Genomic DNA, 14,203 nt, shown 5'->3' with positions numbered 1-14,203 from the left:
TATTGGACTTATGGACTTGATCTAGACTGGGCTGGGATGCTTTTTCAATATTCAATTGCTCTTGTATGTAAAGCTCTTTCTTATACACATGAGTATGTCCCTGGATTCGTTTCTCTAGTCAACCCAGACTCACACAATTGGGAACTTTGGTTTTCCCATCTACAAAACAGGCTGAACTCAGACAGCACACCCAGTGGGGTTGTGGTGCGTGGGACAGGACACCGTGCTTGTGGAGGGAGGTGCACCAGAGGGGGCTCTGTCTGCTGCACGGTTAGTTCTCCAGTCAACCCAATGCCGCTCTAAACCTAAGGTCAGTTTTCCCGATGGATGTGGGTGGTGGTAGGGATCCAGCCCCCTGTGGACTGGGCATAGGAAGGCCACACGTGTACTGTTCACACGGCACCTGTGCCTTTATACTTTCATGCCACATCCCTCCCAGAAACAGCTGCTCCTTTGAGGATGGGCAGACAGATGAACAGCTGCCAGCTGAGAGCACTGGGGTTACTGGCTGGCCGACACTCCCTCTTGCCCTCAGGCCTGGGTCTCACTCCAGCCAAGGGAGTCTGTGCACGTGATGCTGCCTGATTGTGTGTTCCCTGACAGGTCACTGGAAAAGCATGCTCCAGGGCACTGCCCCATCCCCAGTCCCCTGGAAACCATGGATCCTCTCACCGCCCAGTCTCCTTCACAGGTGCAGGGGAGGTGAGCTACCAGCCCAACCCAAGGCCCAAGCTTGTTCTCGTTTTCACACAGCATGGAGGGCTCCCCCAAGACCCTGGGGATTTTAAGGCCAACTTTACATAGTGCTTGGATGAAATAAGATCTCAACTGATCTGGAAGACCGGCCAGTGAGGCCTGTGAAGTCCAATTCCTTCAACAGCAGAAGGAACAGAAAGGTGGGGAACCCAGCTTCCAAAGGAACTCCCAGCTCCCTCCCAGGAGAGATGGAAGTACTGGCCCTTCTGTCCTGGAGACACAAGCAAACACGTAGAACAAGCTTGAACCTGAGCTGCTCGGTGATGTCTGGTCAAGGCCCACAGGCCCAGGAGCATGAGGGACATGGGAGCCGCTGTAACTGGTGGGTGTCTGGGGACATTTGTTACTCAGCCTTGTGGCAGCAGCTGACAGATACATGAACCCACGCCACACCCAAGGTTCCTTGAGCCCCACCAACAGAACACAGACGCGCTTTGGCGGCAGTGTGGTGCAGTGGTTCTCAAATTCTTTATTGGCATAAATAGTTCAGACAGTGGGTTCTCACTAAACGTTGCACTAAACACAAGAGACGAGGGGCTTGGTGGCTCACAGCCTGCCCCACAGCCTAAGTTAGAAATACTCTGCTGAGAAGTGTAGAAAAAACTTTATAAACAGCTCTGTACAAATATACACAGTGGACCCTCCGTCCGTCGGGCCGTCCTTTCCTGGATGGCATCTGCATCGACTGCTCTTCCCCAGTCCCGAGGTGTTAGCAGCAAGTGAGAGAGACACACAGACAGACAGATGGAGACAGGGAAAGGAGCAGGTCCCCATGGAAACCATGAAACCAACTTCTGACATCCGCTCCTTCCGCCAACAGTTGGCACAAGCGGACGTGGAGGAAGCAACATGGGCCATTGGTCCTGCCGAGCTGTACAAGAATTCCTTTTATACAATATATATGTAGACTATTTATAGGTATATATAACTTGGTGTGTAGAAAAAGGGTGGTGGCATCATTTACAGAGGGACAAAGCCTTTCTACAATTGAAGCGCTATCCTAAGGTCAATAACTGCCAGAGTTGATCGGCTGAACGAGTCAAGAAACAGCGACAGCAGTGTGTGCCCTGCCCCGGGTGTGCCCAAAGCTCAAGGAAGTGAGAGGCTGGGCAAGCCCGAGGCCCACCTCGGGGTCTGGAGTGGCCTCGACTGGCCCAGCCCGGGTAGCTTTACCAGGTGGACCAGCCTAGGGGCACCCTTGGCTTCAGCCTTGGGGCCTGAAGATGTTGGGGCCCAAAGAATGTTGGGGATGGGGGCTGGTGCTCCCAGTGGCTTCCCAGTTCCCTTATGGATACCATCCTGCCCCCACGCCATGGGGACTCCTGATTGAACTTGGGCATCCACCAAGGTCCACCAGGCACCGGTACCGCCTGCCTGCTCACACAGCTTTCCAGGAAGGTTTAGAAGAGGAGGTCTGGAGCATGTTTCAGTCAGGGAATGAGGAACCCCGGTCACTCAGTCCCTGCTGTGGGCTAGCTTTTGTGTGAGGCTGGTCCCATTCATGGTCTCATCGATGCCCTCCACCAGCCTAGGCAGTCAGGCATGCACCAAGCTGGCTGGTAGGCACCCCGAAGCCAAGACAGTCCCAGGAGTGCTCTGGGGGAACTTCTTTAACGGATGATCTGAACAGGGAGGGGCTAGAGAAATGCAAGGCCAGTTCCCCTCAAAGCAGGTGAACCAGCTCCCTCAGTTTACCCCAACCACCCCCACCCTGAGATATCATAGCTGACAAAGGACTCGTGTTTCCTACCCTGACAAGGGTCTGTAGGGACAGTGGGACACACTGCCCCCCTCACAGCGTTAGTGCATCAGGCTGCACTGCAGACTTGGCTTGTGACCCACTCCGAGCCCCGGGTTTTCTTCAGCCACTTTGATAATGAATTTTGCGCACCGAGCCTGTGCTATGTCGTCTGAGCTTAGGGCAGAGTCTTTCCATCGATACATTCCCATGTTCAGGTGGGTCCCTGACCTCAAGACTCCACAGGCCCAGACCCTCCAGAAATTAGGCCCAGGTGAGAGTGCTGAGGGCCCGTGGTGCGGCAGGGCCTAGGCGATACCAGAGGCACACGAGTCACAAGAAGAGGGAAGGAAGAGTGGAGCAAGAACAAAGGACAAGACCGCAACACGGGCCCCCACGACGCATGGCCTCCATCCTGCGGAGGCAGCAGAGAGAGGTCACGGGGCCAGATACACACAGGAGGGTCGCCCTGGCACAGCCTTGACTTTGGCCAGCACATACTTGCCTGGGGTACCTTCCTCCCCGGAACCCCAGGCCAATGGCAGGGACCACGTGTGGCAGAGTGAGAAGTCAGGTCTCTGTGTCTGAGTGGAGACTCCAAGGCTCGGATGCAGGCCGGGGGAAAAAGGCAGGGGGGGGCAGGGCAGGAGTCTGGGAGCAAGCTGCAGCCCCCCCGGGAGCTACTCCAGCAAAGCACGGGCTCTTCCTCCACCTGCCTCTCGATTCCTCGTTCAAGACAGGCTCAGCTGCCCCTCCTCTGGGAAGCCTTGCCTGGGCTGGGTGCTCCAGAGCCTTATCATAGGGCTCCTGTGAGATGGAACTGTGTCCTCAGCTGGCCTCGGGAGGTCCCCTCGAGGCACGGCCACCTGTCTGCCTGTCCGTGCACTCAGTAGGGCTCTCCTGATGACTAAGTGCTTGAGCTGCAGGCAGCCTTGGCAAAGGCAGGCCTGGCTGCTGCTCACTGAAGAGGGCATCTAGTGGGGGAGGTCCTGCTAGAACTATAGCGGCTCAACCAGGAGCAATTTAAGTCCCTCAATGGGCTGAAAAGCAGGAGCTGCTGGTGCTTGAGGACAGGGCCTGGACGCCTGTGGACACCTTGAAAGAGCTTTTTTTGGGGGGGCACTCAACTAGGGGCGGGGGCTCCCAGTTGCCTGACCCTACTGGAAGTGCCACCCTTTGGGCTGCCAGCCCTGAGGTCCGAGGCTGGGGGGTGGGGTGGGGGTGAGGACTCAGTCCTCTGACAGCCACGTTGGGATATGGGGGCAGCATTTCTGAGGCCAGCGAGCACAGGGGTGCTCCGGTGGGAAAAACAGTCGCCACTGACCACGGAGCCGGAGGGGGCCGAGGAGAGACGGATGTGCCTCGCCACTGTGTGCAGGCCTAGGTCCAGGGCAGCTGATGCGGGCCTCTCCCTGAATGCCCAGGCCAGCCTGGACTGGGGAGGGGGCCTCCGGGTACACTGGGGCATTAGGATGTACTGGTGTCTACACTGTAGCGACATAGCAGTTACTTGAATTGATGCGAGTTCCTGTGTAGCCTTTGTATGATTGTTAATAGTATTCTTGTTGGCCACAGGAGTAGGAAAATAGACAAAGAAAATGGCTGGAATCTTGGGAGGGCCAATGCACTGCATTAATTGTCCTGGGACATGCCCAAACGGCCACTGGCCCCAGCTGAGCAGGGCTGAGGTGGGTGGGAGGAGGCCAGGCCCAGTCCGCTCAGCCTCCTTCTTGGAAGGTGGCACTTCCCACCCACCCACCCCACACCCAGTTGAGGGCACTACCTGGGTCCCTGCCCCTTGGAGACCTGAACGTAGGGGCGAGACAATCTCACCACCCACCTCTACAGCAGTCCATCTCCGTGGCTGCTTCGCCTCCACCGGAGACACCCCCGACTTCTTCTGCACACTCTACTGGAGATGGGGAGGATGGGTAGCTGAGGTTCTCTTTCCTGGGGTGGGGGGCCAAGAGGGGGTATAGCAGGACTTCTCTGAGGATCCCTGGGATTGTCGAGTATGAGTCAAGAAGATGACATTATGGGGATGTGGCGGGCAGCCCCAGAGTGAGGGGGTGACCCCATGACCTGAGATTTCAGGACTTTGTCCACAGAAATGGACAAGGGCAAGCCAATATTCTATCCTAGACAGCCTTCGTGAACGAAGTGATTGTGCCCATGCCCCTGACACGTATTGTAAATCCTAACCTCTGTGCTTGGGGTTACAACCCCATTTAGGGAGTGGGGGGACGTCCTGTGAATGAGGCAGGACTAGCATCTTGAGTCAAGTCCTTCTGAGACATAAAAGAGATTAGGCAAGCAGGAGCAGAGACGAGAGAAGAGAGATGCCAAGCCACTTGAAGACCCCTGCCCTCAGGAGCAGAAGCTCAAAAGACAAGCCCCCTCCTCCAAGAGGGACAGAGAGAAAGCTTTCCCCTGGTGCTGGTGCCTGGGGTTTAGACATCTAGCATCAGGAGCTGTGAGAGCATGCATTTCTGTTTGTCAGAGCCACCCCCTTACGGCATTCCTGTCACCCGGAACACTGGAGAAGTAAAACAGCCTTCGGGCCTCCAAAGATGCTGAAGACTGCTTTCCTGCCGTATTTTAATGCACAGGAAGCCCCATCCTGGAGTTCTCGGTCCTGATTTCCTTTGGCTCCCAGGGAACACTACAGGTGACAGGCTGCTGGCTTCGAGCCTATAGTATGATTGGGTGACAGCTCCGCACAAGACCCCAGGCCCTTCTCTTGGCTCAGATGGGGAGCATGTAGTTCTGAAAACTTTTCCAGGTCTTCCACTGCCTCTGGCAGAATGCTTCCTCCCCAGACTCCATCTGAGACACCCCCGGCCACCAACACACCACCCTGGCCCCTCCAACCTGCCCCAGCTCTTCTGCTGTGGCCTCCTGGCCACTCCTGGGTGGCCTTTCCATGGTCACCTTGGGGTCTCTGGCATATTGCCACCTCTGCCTCTAACCATGGTTCTGATCTGGGAATGACTTTGCTTCCCAGGGGCACTGGAAAACATCGGGAGACATTGTCAGTCATAACGCCACGAAAGATGTGCTCCTGGCATGATGGGCGGAGGCCCCGGGTGCTGCTGCTGCTAAACTTCCCACAATGCACAGGGAGGTCCTCCCCTCCTCCAAAATGGTCCAACTCAAACGTCAAGCAGTGGGGAGACTGAGATGGCATAGCTTAGATGGGCGGCCCCATCTCTTTCCTTTAGGTCTCAGCTGAATCACACCTCTTCAGACAGGCTACCCACCACAGAGTTTCCCTCCAGTCTCACACGCACATAGTGCCTGTTTATATTTGCTGTCTGTGCATGTCTGCCTTTCTCCCTGCTACACTGTAAGTGTGGGCATTGGAGAGAGCAGGCTTTGGTCTGCTGGCCACCGAGTGCCCAGCGTCCAACATGGACCAAGAGGACACTGGGGTTTCTGGGCTCCAGTTCTCACCCCGTGAGCAGGAGACCCGAGTTCTATCCCCAATAGAGTCTTGGTGGAGGCTTGGGTATGGCTATGACAATGGATAGGTTTAAGCGAGCTTGGAGACCAGGGTTTCTCAAGGTTGGTGATATTGCCCCCTGCTGGGGAATGCTGCAATGAGAGTGGGGGGCTGAAAAGCAGATGCCTACACTTTATATGGGACGATGCATGGGCTATCGCACAAAAGGTTTCCATTGGGGTGGGGGCACTATGTAATTTTTTTCCTGAAAAGGGAGCATTAGGCCAAATAACCTTGTGATCTACATGGTAGACTTAAATAATCTCAGAAGAACGTTCTGGCGATTTACTCCCCAGAAGCAGCCAGTGAAAACTCTCTGGATCAGAACAATCCCATCCATAACTGCTCCCTGGGAAAGGGGGAGTGGGATTTGTCTGCTGTGTGTCTGTAGGGGGTGTTGCCAGGGGCCAGAGGCTGGCACAGTGGCAGCTAACCACAGCAATGCGTACCAGCCGCTCCACAAGGAGCCTTAGATGGAAGCCTGATGGAAAAAGCCCAGAAGTTCCCACCCCCACCTCCCTGGGGGGGTCTGGACGTCTAGGTGAGGCCACATCATCACCCACCCTGGGAGAAGGCTATTGTCTGCCCTGAAATCCTACCCCCAGCCTCTCCCAAATTCTCTCCAGCGCGGGAGGTCAGGGTATTTTTAAATGAGGGAAACTAGCCAAGCTGGTGTTATTTATTTTCCTTAAGTGGTGGTGGAGAATAAGATTTGTTTCTAAGCTTCGACTCTCGATCTGAGGAGGCGCGATACAAATAGCAAGTTGGCATAAACAACTGTGGCCCATTCAATGGAAGAGGGAGGGAGCCATTCTCCGGAGCTAATTTGGGCGACATACATGGCAGCTATTTATCATCTCTACTATTGTGCTTGCTCCTCGGCTCCTGGGCTGGAGGAGATGTTATCCGGGGAGAGTCAGGAGCCCTGGGCAGGGTAGGAAAGGAAGAGGCAGTGGGAAGATGGGGCTGTCTCAGCCCACCAGCTGGCGAGGGGGGAGCATGCTGGGAGCTGGGGAATAGAGCGGGTGGTCAACTAGGACCCAGGGGCACTTCCACCTGGGTATAAACTTGAGTTGACTCCTTCCACACAGGGAACTCGGGCTTCTGTTCCTTCCCTTGCTAACAACACAGTCCTCTGGTCACACACGCGGTTAACACGCTCGGCGTGCCACGTAAGAAAGGCCTTCCAATCTACTTCTGACAGACCAGCCACTGAAGACCCACGAAGCACAGGCTACTGACGCTTACGGGGTCGCCACGGGTTGAGAGTGGACTCACCGCACCGGACAGGGGCAGCATCTCCTGACGTCGTGGGCTACTTTAAACAATGGCTGGCAGACAGACTCTGTCAGTCTCCAGCGAAAGGAGTCTCAGCGCATCCTCGTGCGCGTGCGCAGGACGCATGCACGCACATACACGCATGCGCCGTGCGTGCGTGCGTGCGTGCGTGCGTGCGTGCGTGCGTGCGTGCGTGCGTGCGTGCGTGCTTACTACGCGCATACTCCATCTATCTGGTTTCTGGCTGGGGGTTGATGGGAAAGTGCTCAGACTTCGGGCAGAAGCTGTTCCTAGGAAGTTCCGTTTCTCATCAAACAAGTAGAATCCTATGCGGGGACTTCAGGGCAGAATCTTACTGCATTTTTATAAATGGAATTAGACTCTATAGACCACCGTACCCCAAGGCCACAGTCAAGACTTCAAAGGACCGGGCCCACCGATGTGTCTAAGGGACCTGACCCTGAGCCCTCTCCTCTCCAGGCCTCCGGTCCAGTGACAGGAGGTGGCACTAACAGAGTGGCTGGGAGAGGCGATAGAAGATTAGATGATAGATAGATAGATAGATAGATAGATAGAGCGATAGATAGATAGATAGATAGATAGGACAGATGAGAGATAGATAAGACAGACAGACAGATAAGAAAGAAAGAAAGATAGATAGATAGATAGATAGATAGATAGATAGATAGATAGATATAGAGACTTAAAGCTGCACCTGCACCTGTGGTCTGGTGGCCTGTGGAAAGGTATGCCCTGATTGATTAGCAATGCTTGCCAAGGGCACCGGTGGAAACAGTAGTGTCAGAAACATCAGTGACCCGCCTCAGACTGCTTGTTCGGAGCGTGCCACAAGTAAACATTCAGGGAATGCTCCAGCTGACCCCTTTAAGGGCAAACCCCAAACTAGAACCGAGTGGCGCCGATTGAAGGGGACCCTAGGCGTGGGAGGAGAACTGCTCTGTAGGGTTTCCTTAGCTGCCATCTGCCCTAAAGGAGATTGTTAGGTCTTTCCCCGAGGCGTGCTGGGCAGGTTTGAACCCTGGCCTTTCAGGCTGACCTTTTGTGCCACTCGGGCCTGGCCCAAAGGCAGGGCAGACTGCATCGTTTCCACATCGGTCTCCCAGCCAAGGGGCAGCCAGCCACTCTGCAATGTGCAGGAAATCTGCACCGCCAAGGCCTCCTGTCAGTCAGCATTCTCCCTGCAGTACTGCCCCCTAGCAAGGAGATGGGGCTGGGTAGGAAGATGAGGGAAACTTGCTGAAACCCAGTGTCTTCCTACCAGTATTAGCTGGATGAGCTGCAGCCGCTTTCTATGTAGATCTGACATTAGGACAATGTCTTGAGCGCTGGCGGATGGTGTCAGTGTCCACGAGCGTTAAGGACTGGATGGGGAGAACAGCGCTCTCCTCTCTGCACATGCTGATGGTTAGAAACTCTTTTCTGGGACCCGGTACATAGCTCTTGACTCCCTGAATGCCGGCTGTGAAACGGAATCCAAAGGACAGTGGCTGATTTTTTTAAAGGGGGTGGGTGGGGGTGGTGCTGTGTATGTGTCAGAACCTGAAGAATAGACTGTTGTCCACCTCTTAGAGCAGGGGTCCTCAAACTTTTTTAACAGGGGGCTAGTTCACTGTCCCTCAGACCCATTGGAGGGCCGGACTATAGTTTTTTTTTTAAAAAAAAAAACTGAACAAATTCCTATGCACCCTGCACATATCGTATTTTGAAGTAAAAAAACAAACGGGGCAAAAACACCCGGTAGGCCGGATAAATGTCTGCATGTGGCCCGCAGGCCGTAGTTGGAGGACACTGACTTAGAGGTTAGCTCTCTGAAAGTGCCGTCCAGGCGCTGACAAGGCCTGTAAGAAAGAAACTGGTTTCATCTGGTTGGAGCAAAGCGTTTGCCAGGCAGTCCTGTCCCAGCATGCTTTTGATAAGGCACCGGGAAGTCTCTCATGGGATGCAAGGAGTCCTTGTGGGGAATGTGAGTCTACGCGGAGCCAGGTGGGTCCTCTGTGGATGGAGTGCAGCTATCCCGCCCCACAGAGGGAGAAGCCCTGCTGTTGGGGGGCGGGAGCGACGTGCCAATGAGGGCTGAGAGGAGGGCTCCCTAACACAAAGGCACTCACAGGGACCCCGTTCAAGGCCCAGCAGAAGATGGAGAGGAGGCAGAGTCAGGTAGGGTGCTGGAGGCGCCCCGGGGGGTGGCCTGCCAACCCCACGTGCCCTGGGCATCGCAGCTCCCTCTGGCAGCCTGGGGCATTCAGCGAGCAGCGGTGGGCTGGGTGTCTATGCACACACTCGGGGGTGAGAAGGGGCAGGTTGGCTTCGGGCTTAAGGACAAGATTTCCTGGATACCAGTCTCCGTCGTCAGAGATCTATTAAGGGTCTCTGTTGACTGAGCAGTTAGGAAGGGGCGGAGAGAGGAGGGTGTTCCTCTTTGACTAAAAGGAAAACCAGGAGGAAAAGGAGCCAGGTGCCAACGGCAAGTTCCCAGCTTTGCTGGAGGGGTGAGGGTGGGGGGCACGGGGGATGAGCACAAGAGGGTCCGTCTGAAAGACAAGCGGGGTGGATACCCACATGCCCTGCCAAGAAGACAGCAATGATGCCCGTTCAGGTTGCCCTGGGGATCATCACCCCACCAGGAACGATCCATTTGGGGAGCGGGATATACGAGGGCTTGCTGGACGTGAGGTGGTGGCAGAAAGCCCTCACACTGAGCCAGTGACTCCTGTGTGCTGGGCACCACGTGTCTCTGTGATCGGGCGGGTGCCCACACACACTCTGCTGTGTAAGTCCTCTACAGCGAGTCACAGGCCCGGCTTGCAATTAAGATGTAAAAATAAAAACAAATCCCCCCCCCTTTTTTTTCTGCCCCGCAAAAAAAGGACTCATGCGTGTGACCTCCCTCCAATTCTGGGTCCGTGGCTACAGCCTGAGGTCAGCTGGGGAAGAAGTGGTTCGATTCTTTTTGGATTAAGATGCCTGCAGGTGAAAGATGACCTCCTGACAATTCAGGGTGGGGGCCGGAGGTTACCCCCACCACACCCCCCAGGAGACCAAGGGGGCAGGGGTAGGGCAGAGGGAGGAGGTCAAGAGTCAAGAGACCCAGGATCAGATCCAAGAAATCTCCACAAGGCAGGGAAGACACAGAGGAAGGGAGGCAGGTCCTCGTTCTGGGGCCCTCAAAGCTCATCCTTGCTTCCAGGTGATGGTGGGAGAGCCCGCTGGGCCTCGTTAAAGGCCCTGGTGGGGCTGGTTATTTTAGTGAAGTCTATACATTGGAGGGGCAGGGATGTGGGGGCAGGGAGGGCAGGTTCTGGTTCAGGTTTGGGTTCAGCCAACCGTCCCCTCCTCAGTCTCTCTCTCCAGGTAGAAAGGTCAAAGGTCAAAGGTACAGAATGAAGAGTGAAGTCCACAGGCCTGGTTTGATTACAAAGAAGTCAGTGGCTGGATCACAAGCCATCTGCTGGTTACTGGCCAGGCCCTGGGCTGGCCCAAAGGGTGGCTTGTCTGGATGGGAGGCATCAGCTGACAAGAGGGGCGTCCTGGATAACAGCCGGACACCTGGACGGCAGGGGCTAGTGGAATGCATGTAAAATGCCTCGGAGCCACAAAGGTGGGAAATAGAATTACAAATGTTTCCAGATGTCTATTTACGGAGGGTTAGTCTTCCAGGCCCTGACAGTCAAGAACATTGGAAGAGCTGGATAGGAAGGCCTTTTGGGACCTGGTATCAGTGGCCCTGGGTTCTTCTGGGCCAGGGTTTTAGGAAGCATGTTGGCCCTGTCACTTCCCTGGGTGGGCAGTTGGCACGACACCCAGAGCACAGCAAAGGGTGGGGGTGGGGAGAACCCTGGGTATGTGGGTCTGTTCAGGTCTCAGCTTAGGTGCGTGTGGTGGCTGGGGCCTCCAGCTCCCTGCTGGATAAGGTAGTGGCCAGACCAGCATGGCCTGGCAGCCCCCAGGGAGCAGAGAAGGGCTGTGTGCGGAACCTGGGGTCTTCTCCTCATGCTCAGCTGACCCTACTTCTCCTCTGCCCAGGGACAGAGTCCCTCCTGCCAGGCCAAATGAATGTGGTTAGGGCTTTGGGAACATGGGACGTAGACTCCAGAGTCCCTCTGCCCTCTTCACTCTGGACACCCAGCCTGCTCCCAGCATCCTTCATGCAGGCTGCCCCTGGAGGTTGGGAAGATGGGCAAGGCGAGGGGGCACTGACTTGGTGGGGAGGTCCCTGGGGACTGGCGCCAGGCAGAGCAGAGCAGGCTGAGCATCTGCACCCCTCTCCTCCCCCCCATTCCCTCCCACCCTGCCTCTCAAACAGGGCTTCTCCAGGGCCAAGCAGGAGCACTCTTCTGCTGCCAAGCTGCCGGGCGCAACCCTGTCCCCATGCCCGTGTACCCAGGCCCCACCGAGCTCACTCCAAGGAGACAAGCATGCTGGCCATGTACCATGGAGGAGGGAGGGATGGGAGGGCCCAACTTCTGGGGCACCCTGGCTGGAGGCGAGCTGTGAGCAGCTCCTGGCCCCCGGGAACCCACCATACTTTCCTAATGGTCAGGTGGGTGGAGGGGAAGCGGGGAGAGGGTGGGAACCGGCTCCCCAGAGGGACCAGCGCGCCAAGACGCACACGGCAGCTGGGCGACACGTCGGAACCACGTGGGAAGGTACCACAGACCACAGCAGGCTTGGGTCAAGGTCCCCCAAACAAGTGTTTCCCAAGGAACAAACAAGCTTACCGCCTTCCCCCACCCCCACCCCACCACTAAGCCTGGTGCTCAGTTTCATACCTCCCATCCATCTGCACAGATGGTGTAGCTGCATTCTGCCCTGTCCTGGCCCTCCACAGTGGTCCAGGGTGCTGGGGTCTCACACAGTCACACAGACACACAGACCTTGGAGCCTGCACACTGGCTCCCGCCTAATCTCCATGCCCAGGGCCGATCAGGCTGACAACATTTCTCTCTGCACTGGTCCCGGAACTCGCTGGTCAATGCTGCTACCCCGGCTGATCTGACTCAGTCCTAGTACAGGGGTCCCCAGACACCGCCCAAGAGAAAGGGCACAAGACTGGGGCTCAGGGAAGCCGCGGACCCAGTCCTGCTGTGCTCCAGCCGGTAGCCGGTCCTGAGCTGACAGAGGGCAGAGCAGGGAAGGAGAGGAGGCTTGGGAGCGGAGGCAGCTGCATACCATCCAGTCCTGCAGTAGTCACAGCCTGGAGCAGAGAGAAGAGAGAGGGGGGAGGTCAGGTCAAGGCTGAGCTCTGTGACTCTATGCTCTCTCCCTGTCAACAGGGGGGTGGGAGGGTAGGGAGGTCTTTGAGAGAGGAGCTACACGCACCTGATATCTCACGTCACCCAGAGACCAGGCTGCAAGGGAAGCACAGTGGCTATCCCCTTTGGGTGGATGAGAAGACTTGGGATTGACTGTCTTGCCCAAGAATGCACAGGCAGGCAGCAGCAGGGTCGGGATTTGAACCCAGGGCTCTCCTCTCAGCCATGTGTGCCTCATGGCTTCTGTTCTAGGGGTGGCCACCAAGGTGTGGCTGGTGTGAGCCCATCTGGTGCTGGAGCACCAGCTGCCACACGGCCTGCCTGAGCTTGGCCAGTCCCAGCTAGAGACACAAGAAGTGACAGAGGAGACAGAGCCTCCGAGAGCTCTGCTGCCCACAGCTCCACCAGGCAGGGCCTGGCATCTCCTGAGCTTGTTCTGGAAAGAGACCCAGAGGATACAAGGGGAATCTCTGCTATTCTAGAAGGCAGCAAAGTGAAGGGGGCAAGGTCATCGGTTGGGGTGCAAGGAGGCGGGGAGGTCAACCTGGGTTCCAATAACTGCTCAACTTCTCTGTGACTGTTGGCCTAGAGGTAGACCCGAGACAATGGCCGTGCTTCTATCCTGCAGGGCTCTGAGGACCCCGTGAGGTCAAGCAGGTGCCAGACTGAGCACTGCACCTGGCACACAGCACAGGTGCGGTTTAAGTCAGACCAAATCACAGAGGGGGTGGGGGTGGGTGTGGTTTAGAGCGAGGTGGTCCAGACACGTACCCTGGGTCACGCATGCAATGGTAAATTTCCTAGCAGGCACGTAACAAGCAAACGAATCGCGTAAATTAATTTGAAGTTCTTTTTATGAAACTATTAAATTATGGAACTATCAGTTTAAGTAATAACCGAGGCTCACAGTTATCTAATATGTCCAAATTATTATGATTCCAAGATACAGTCTCTAGAATAAGGAGCCTGGTGGTGGTTTAGAATTGATATCCTAAGGCGCGTGTGCTCCCTTGTACCTGGACTGAACCACATTACAGGGCCTCCCCTCAGAGTCAGCCGTGGAACTCTGGGGGGTATTTGACATTTCATTGTCGTTGACATTTCATTGTAGACTTGCTCCATTTCAAAGGCACCGCAGCTACATGACTCTAGACAACACCATCTACAGTCTCATGGCCCAGAGGGCAGCCTCTGGACCAGCATCTTCGGCATCACGAAGGTGGCTCACTGGGAGTGTAGGATCCCAGGCCTGACCCAACCTGATAGGAGCAGAATCTGTATTCCAGGGATGTGGAGGCACCCCTGTCCACCAGGTGGTAAGGTTCTAGAGCTCCCGACACACCCTGGATACAGCCCACCCGAGGCAAGCTCCAGGGCCCCTGCTTGCTCCCTTGAACAGGCTCCACTGATACCTGGTGTCCCCTCTGGAGCATGGACAGTTCCGTTACTTGGTTGGATAATGGCTACTGTGGATCACTGAGCACCTGCCTTGTACCAGGTGCTTCCTCACATGCCCTGATTGGACCCTCATTGCGGGGCAGTGGGGGGAGGGGAAGCTATTGCTCCCCCGTGGCCCTAGGATGAGACCGCAGCTCAGAGAGGCCAAGTGACAAGACCAAGGCCACACAGCTATTAAGCCATGAGGTAGGGGTTCCA

This window comes from Tenrec ecaudatus, chromosome 16 (assembly GCF_050624435.1).
Source record: "Tenrec ecaudatus isolate mTenEca1 chromosome 16, mTenEca1.hap1, whole genome shotgun sequence".
NCBI classification, from domain to species: domain Eukaryota; kingdom Metazoa; phylum Chordata; class Mammalia; order Afrosoricida; family Tenrecidae; genus Tenrec; species Tenrec ecaudatus.
The sequence above is the reverse complement of the archived record's forward strand: the minus strand, read 5'-3'. Positions refer to the sequence as shown.